The sequence below is a fragment of the Coregonus clupeaformis genome, chromosome 33, assembly GCF_020615455.1.
Source record: "Coregonus clupeaformis isolate EN_2021a chromosome 33, ASM2061545v1, whole genome shotgun sequence".
Classification (NCBI taxonomy): domain Eukaryota; kingdom Metazoa; phylum Chordata; class Actinopteri; order Salmoniformes; family Salmonidae; genus Coregonus; species Coregonus clupeaformis.
Genome location: NC_059224.1, coordinates 40,527,840 through 40,534,422, shown reverse-complemented (window position 1 = coordinate 40,534,422; position 6,583 = coordinate 40,527,840).

The window sequence follows — 6,583 nt, the reverse complement described above, 5'->3', positions numbered from 1 at the left end:
CCGCCAACTAGCTGGAGAGTGCCAAGCCAAACCCATTGCTTTGAGAGGAAGTGAGGAAAGAGACGGCTTTAAAGCTTATTGGCGCTTCGGCTGAGGGTAGCGCGTTGTTGTTGCTAGGGTGATTCCTTCTACCTGCTGCACAATACATTAAATACCCTGCCTACTGTACCTAAAGGCATTTAGGCTGCCCCCTCTGTCCCATGCATGTATTGTCATTGAATCAACTGAAAGCACAGATTGACTTTGCTGTTTTTTATTTTGTGTGCTGCTCCATCTCTCATGATTCTGAACACCCAAATCTATCCATCTATATTGTAACCACCATCATTCAGTCTCACATGCTTCATCACACACAGACAGACTTTTTTTTTTTTTACAGTTTAATGATTGCTGGATGGAGGTTGGGTGGAAACAAAAAAGGAAGTGCAAATACATTCATTGCCACACTTCATTCTGAAATGGATTTGAAAGAAAATAAACTCACAATCGGGACTAACAATCGGGAGGGGGGGTGATGAAGCATGTGAGACTTAATGACTGTTATAGTTACAATACAGATGGAACTCTCAGATTTGTATTGCATTAGGGGAACCCTGGCACTCAAAATAGTGTGCACACACACAGCGTCCTGTCTTGTGTTTCTCACATGAGAGGGAGGATGAGCCGCACCTCTAGCAGTGCACTTCCTGTGTGGGCCACACACACTGTCAAAGGGTCTATTCACAGAGAGAGAGAGAAAATGGAGAGAGCGAGAAAGACTGGGAGAGTAAGAGCAAACAAGAAAGATAGGAAAATAGTTTATCTCTTCACGTGGGAATAACAGCTGACTTCTTCTCTCACCATGAGATGGACTCTGGAGCAACATTGTGCAGTTTTGCCCTGGCTGTCGCAGGGAGAGTACGCAAACAGCAGAGAGGAGCCTAAGAGTTCACTCACGTCACACTGACCTCATATGGTCCTCTGTAGCTCAGCTGCTAGAGCACGGCGCTTGTAACGCCAAGGTAGTGGGTTCGATCCCCGGGACCACCCATACACAAAAATGTATGCACGCATGACTGTAAGTCGCTTTGGATAAAAGCGTCTGCTAAATGGCATATTATATTATATTATATTATATCATTAGAAAAAAGGTGTCTTTGCACGGGCCCAGGGAGATCACACAGACCCACACACACAATCACACACACACACACACACACCTCACTCTTTAAACATCCAAAAAGCACATCCCACAGTTTCAGGAACATCTGACAGCAAAACACACTCATCACTCACCATGTTGCATCATAGTGACTCAATCAATCAATCACACTATGTGTCTGGGCTGGTGTGGTTACACGTGGTCTGCGGTTGTGAGGCCGGTTGGACGTACTGACAAATTCTCTAACGTTGGAGGCAGCTTATGGTAGAGAAATTATTAATAGTGGCTTGTGAGAAAACTGCACGTTTTTAAGTGTTTTTTATTGTCCCCAGCACAAGGTGCACCTGTGTAATGATCATGCTGTTTAATCAGCTTCTTGATATGCAACACCTGTCAGGTGGATGGATTTTTTTGGCAAAGGATAAATGCTCACTAATAGGGATGTTAACAAATTTGTGCACAAACTTTGAGAGAAATAAGCTTTTTGTGCGTATGGAACATTTCTGGCCTTTTTTATTTTAGCTCATGAAACATGGGACCAACACGTTACATGTTGCGTTTATAATTTTGTTCAGTGTACATTTTTATTCAAAGAATAAGATAGCCCTATTTGGTAAAAGACCAAGTCCATTTTATGGCAACAACTGCTCAAATGAGCAAAGAGAAACAACAGTCCATCATTACTTTAAGACCTGAAGGGCAGTCAATACAGAAACATTTAAAGAACTTTGAAAGTTTCTTCAAGTGCAGTCGCAAAAACCATCAAGCGCTATGATGAAACTGGCTCTCATGAGGACCGCCACAGGAAAGGAAGACCCAGAATTACCTCTGCTGCAGAGGATAAGTTCATTAGAGTTACCAGCCTCAGAAATTGCAGCCCAAATAAATGCTTCACAGAGTTCAAGTCACAGACACATCTCAACATCAACTGTTCAGAGGAGACTGTGTGAATCAGGCCTTCAGGCCTTCAATCAGGCCAATTGAGATGGTTTGGGATGAGTCGGACTGCAGAGTGTAGGAAAGATGCCAACAAGTGCTCAGCATGTGGGAACTCCTTCAAGCCTTCCAGGTGAAGCTGTTTGAGAGAATGCGAAGAGTGTGCAAAGCTGTCATCAAGGCAAAGGGTGGCTATTTGAAGAATCTCAAATATAAAATATATTTGATTTGTTTAACACTTTTTTGGTTACTACATGATTCCATATGTTATTTCATTGATGTCCTCACTATTATTCTACAATGTAGAAAATAGTAAAAATAAAGAAAAACCATGGAATGAGTAGGCGTGTCCAAACTTTTGACTGGTACTGTAAATATTAGGACGAGCAATGTCGGAGTGGCATTGACTAAAATACAGTAGAATAGAATACAGTACATATTAGATGAGTAAAGCAGTATGTAAACATTATTAAAGTGACTAGTGTTCTTTAATTAAAGTGGCCAGTGATTTCATGTCTATATATATAGGGCAGCAGCCTCTAAGGTTCAGGGTTGAGTAACCTGGTGGTAGCCGGCTAGTGAAGGCTATTTAACAGTCTGACGGCCTTGAGATAGAAGCTGTTTTTCCAGTCTCTCGGTCCCAGCTTTGATGCACCTGAGCTGACCTCGCCTTCTGGATGATAGCGGGGTGAACAGGCCGTGGCTCAGGTGGTTGATGTCCTTGATGATCTTTTTGACCTTCCTGTGACATCGGGTGCTGTAGGTGTCCTGGAAGGCAGGCAGTGTGCTCCCGGTGATGCGTTGGGCAGACCGCACCACCCTCTGGAGAGCCCTGCGGTTGCGGGCGGTGCAGTTGCCGTACCAGGTGGTGATACAGCCCGACAGGATGCTCTCAATTGTGCATCTGTAAAAGTTTGTGAGGGTCTTAAGGGCCAAGCCGAATTTCTTCAGCCTCCTGAGGTCTTCACCACACTGTCTGTGTGGGTGGACCATTTCAGATTGTCAGTGATGTGTACGCCGAGGAACTTGAAGCTTTCCACCTTCTCCACTGTTGTCCCGTCGATGTGAATAGGGGCATGTTCCCTCTGCTGTTTCCTGAAGTTCACGATCAGCGCCTTTGTTTTGTTGACGTTGAGGAAGAGGTTATTTTCCTGGCACCACTCCGCCAGCGCCCTCACCTCCTCCCTGTCTCGTCATTGTTGGTAATCAGGCCTGCTACTGTTGTGTCGTGTGTAAACTTGATGATTGAGTTGGAGGCGTGCGTGGCCACGCAGTCATGGGTGAACAAGGAGTACAGAAGGGGGCTGAGCACGCACCATTGTGGGGACCCTGTGTTGAGGATCAGCAAAGTGGAGGTGTTGTTCCTACCTTCACCACCTGGGGGCAGCCCATCAGGAAGTCCAGGACCCAGTTGCAAAGAGCGGGGTTCAGACCCAGGGTCCTGAGCTAAATGATGAACTTGGAGGGTACCATGGTGTTGAAGGCTGAGCTATAGTCAATGAACAGCATTCTTACGTAGGTATTCCTCTTGTCCAGATGCGATAGGGCAGTGTGCCATGCGATGGTGACTGTATCGTCTGTGGATCTATTGGGGCGGTAAGCAAACTGAAGTGGGTCTAGGGTGTCAGGTAAGGTAGAGGTGATATGATCCTTAACGAGCCTCTCAAAGCATTTCATGATGACAGAAGTGAGTGCTACGTTGCAATAGTCATTTAGTTCAGTTACCTTTGTTTTCATGGGTACAGGAACAATGGTGGACATCTTGAAGACTGGGATAGGGAGAGATTGAATACGTCCATAAACACTCCAGCCAGCTGGTCTGCGCATGCTCTGAGGACGCGGCTAGGGATGTCGTCTGGGCCGGCAGCTTTGCCACAGAGAATGAGAGCCCATTGTCCTTGGGAGCGGGCCACGTCGGTGGAATTGTGTTATCCTCAAAGCTAGCGAAGATGGTGTTTAGCTTGTCCGGGAGCAAGACGTCGGTGTCCGTGACATGGCTGGTTTTCCCTTTGTAATCCGTGAATGTCTGTAGACCCTGCCACATACATCTCGTGTCTGAGCTGTTGAATTACGACTCCACTTTGTCTCTGTACTGATGTTCTGCCTTTTTGATTGCCTTACGGAGGGAATAACGTTTGTTTCGACCATATTCCCAGTCACCTTGCCATGGTTAAATGCGGTGGTTCGCGCTTTCAGTTTTGCGCGAATGCTGCCATCTATCCACGGTTTCTGGTTTGGGTAGGTTTTAATAGTCACAGTGGAAAAACATTCCCTATACACTTCCTGATGAACTCAGTCACCGTGTCCGTGTATATGTCAATGTTATTCTCAGAGGCTACCCGAAACATATCCCAGTCCGCGTGATCAAAACAATCTTGAAGCATGGATTCCGATTGGTCAGACCAGCGTTGAATAGACCTTAGCACGGGTACTTCCTGTTTGAGTTTCTGCCTATAGGAAGAGAGGAGCAAAATGGAGTCGTGATCTGATTTGCCGAAGGGAGGGCAGGGGAGGGCCTTGTAGAAATGTCAAAAGTGGGAGTAGCAGTGGTCTAGTGTTTTTCCTAAGCGAGTACTACAGTCAATGTGTTGATAGAACTTCGGTAGCGTTTTCCTCAAATGTGCTTTGTTAAAATCCACAGCTACAATAAATGCGGCCTCAGGATATGTGGTTTCCAGTTTGCATAAAGTCCAGTGTAATTCCTTGAGGGCCGTTGTGGTATCGGCTTGAGGGGGAATATACACGGCTGTGACAATAACCGAAGAGAATTCTCTTGGGAGGTAATACGGTCGGCATTTGATTGTGAGGTCAGGTGATCAAAAGGACTTGAGTTTCTGTATGTTATCACAATCACACCATGAGTAGTTAATCATGAAACATACACCACTGCCCTTCTTCTTCCCTGAGAGTTATTTATTGCTGTCTGTGCGATGTACTATGTACAGTATATCCGGAGAGAGCCATGATTCCGTGAAACAGAGTATGTTACAGTCCCTGATGTCTCTCTGGAAGGAGATCCTCACCCTGAGCTCGTCTACTTTATTGTCCAGAGACTGAACATTAGCGAGTAATATACTCAGAAGCGGTGGATGGTGTGCACTCCTCCTGAGTCGGACTAGAAGTCCACTCCGAATACCTCTTCTCCGCCGGCGGCGTCTTGGCGCAGCCTCTTTGATAAGTTTAATTGCCCTGGGGGGTACGAACAAAGGATCCAATTCGGGAAAGTCGTATTCCTGGTAGTAATGCTGGTTAGATACCGCCACTCTGATATCCAAAAGTTATTTCCGTCTGAATGGAATAACACAAAAAAACGTTCTGGGCTAATAACGTAAGAAATAACACACATAAAAACAAAAGTTGCTTAGGAGCTAAAAGCAGAGCTGCCATGTCTGTCGGCGCCATCTTGCCACCAACAGGATTTGTTATTCAAGTTAATTTATATGAATCTACAACTGGAAAGTGGTTTCTATCTACCAGTGTTGAAGGATTCAACCCTACTATATAGTATAACAATTTCTCGACATATATAGTATAACAATTTCTCGACAAAGTGTATTCTAGACAACGAAGAACATTCCTTTAGATTAAGTATTGTTGATGTCCACAATCTCTGTAAGTGCATGGTTAAGGCGTATCTAACAATACTGGTACTAAATACATCTAATGAGTTTAAGTATGCCTAACCCCTTATATGGAATACACTTAAGATGTTTATTAACTTAAATCACAGCTACAGACGGTAACATCGGTTTTGATATTCAGTTCTCTATTTGCACTCAGGCATTGGTTTATTAATTATTTTCATAGGATAGTGTAGTCTATTTTCCTATGTTGAATATACTACTTGAGTCGATGTACTGCTCTGCTATTCATTTACATCGGTGCCTTCTTGTTGTTGTTGCTGGTTTGAAGTTGAAATTGTAGGTAATAGCTCCCTCTGTTTTATGTGGGAATATGACTACTTGTATGCGCTTCATGAAATCAATTATCCTTTAAATTGAAGTCAATGGCGCCATCTTGTGAAAACGGATGATTCCATAGCATTAAACTTTGTCCTAAATATGATTGATGAGGAAAACAATTAATTTAATCCATTGTAGAATAAGGCTGTAACGTAACAAAATGTGGAAAAAGGGAAGGGGCCTGAATACTTTCCGAAAGCACTGTAGAAAGTGCCTATAGAAAGTCTACACATTTTATTGTATTACAAAATGGGATTAAAATTGATTTGTCATTTTTTGTCAACGAAATATTCATTTTTTGTCTACACAAAATACTATATCATGTCAAAGTGGAAGAAAAATTCTAACATTTTTTAAAAGATTAATAAAAAAATAACACATTAATATACCTTGATTAGAGAAGTATTCCCCCGAGTCAATACATGTTAGAAACACCTTTGGCAGCGATTACAGCTGTCTTATTTGGTAAGTCTCATAAGAGCTTTGCACACCTGTATTGTGCAATATTTGCCCATTATTCTCTTCAAAATTCTTCAAGCTCTGT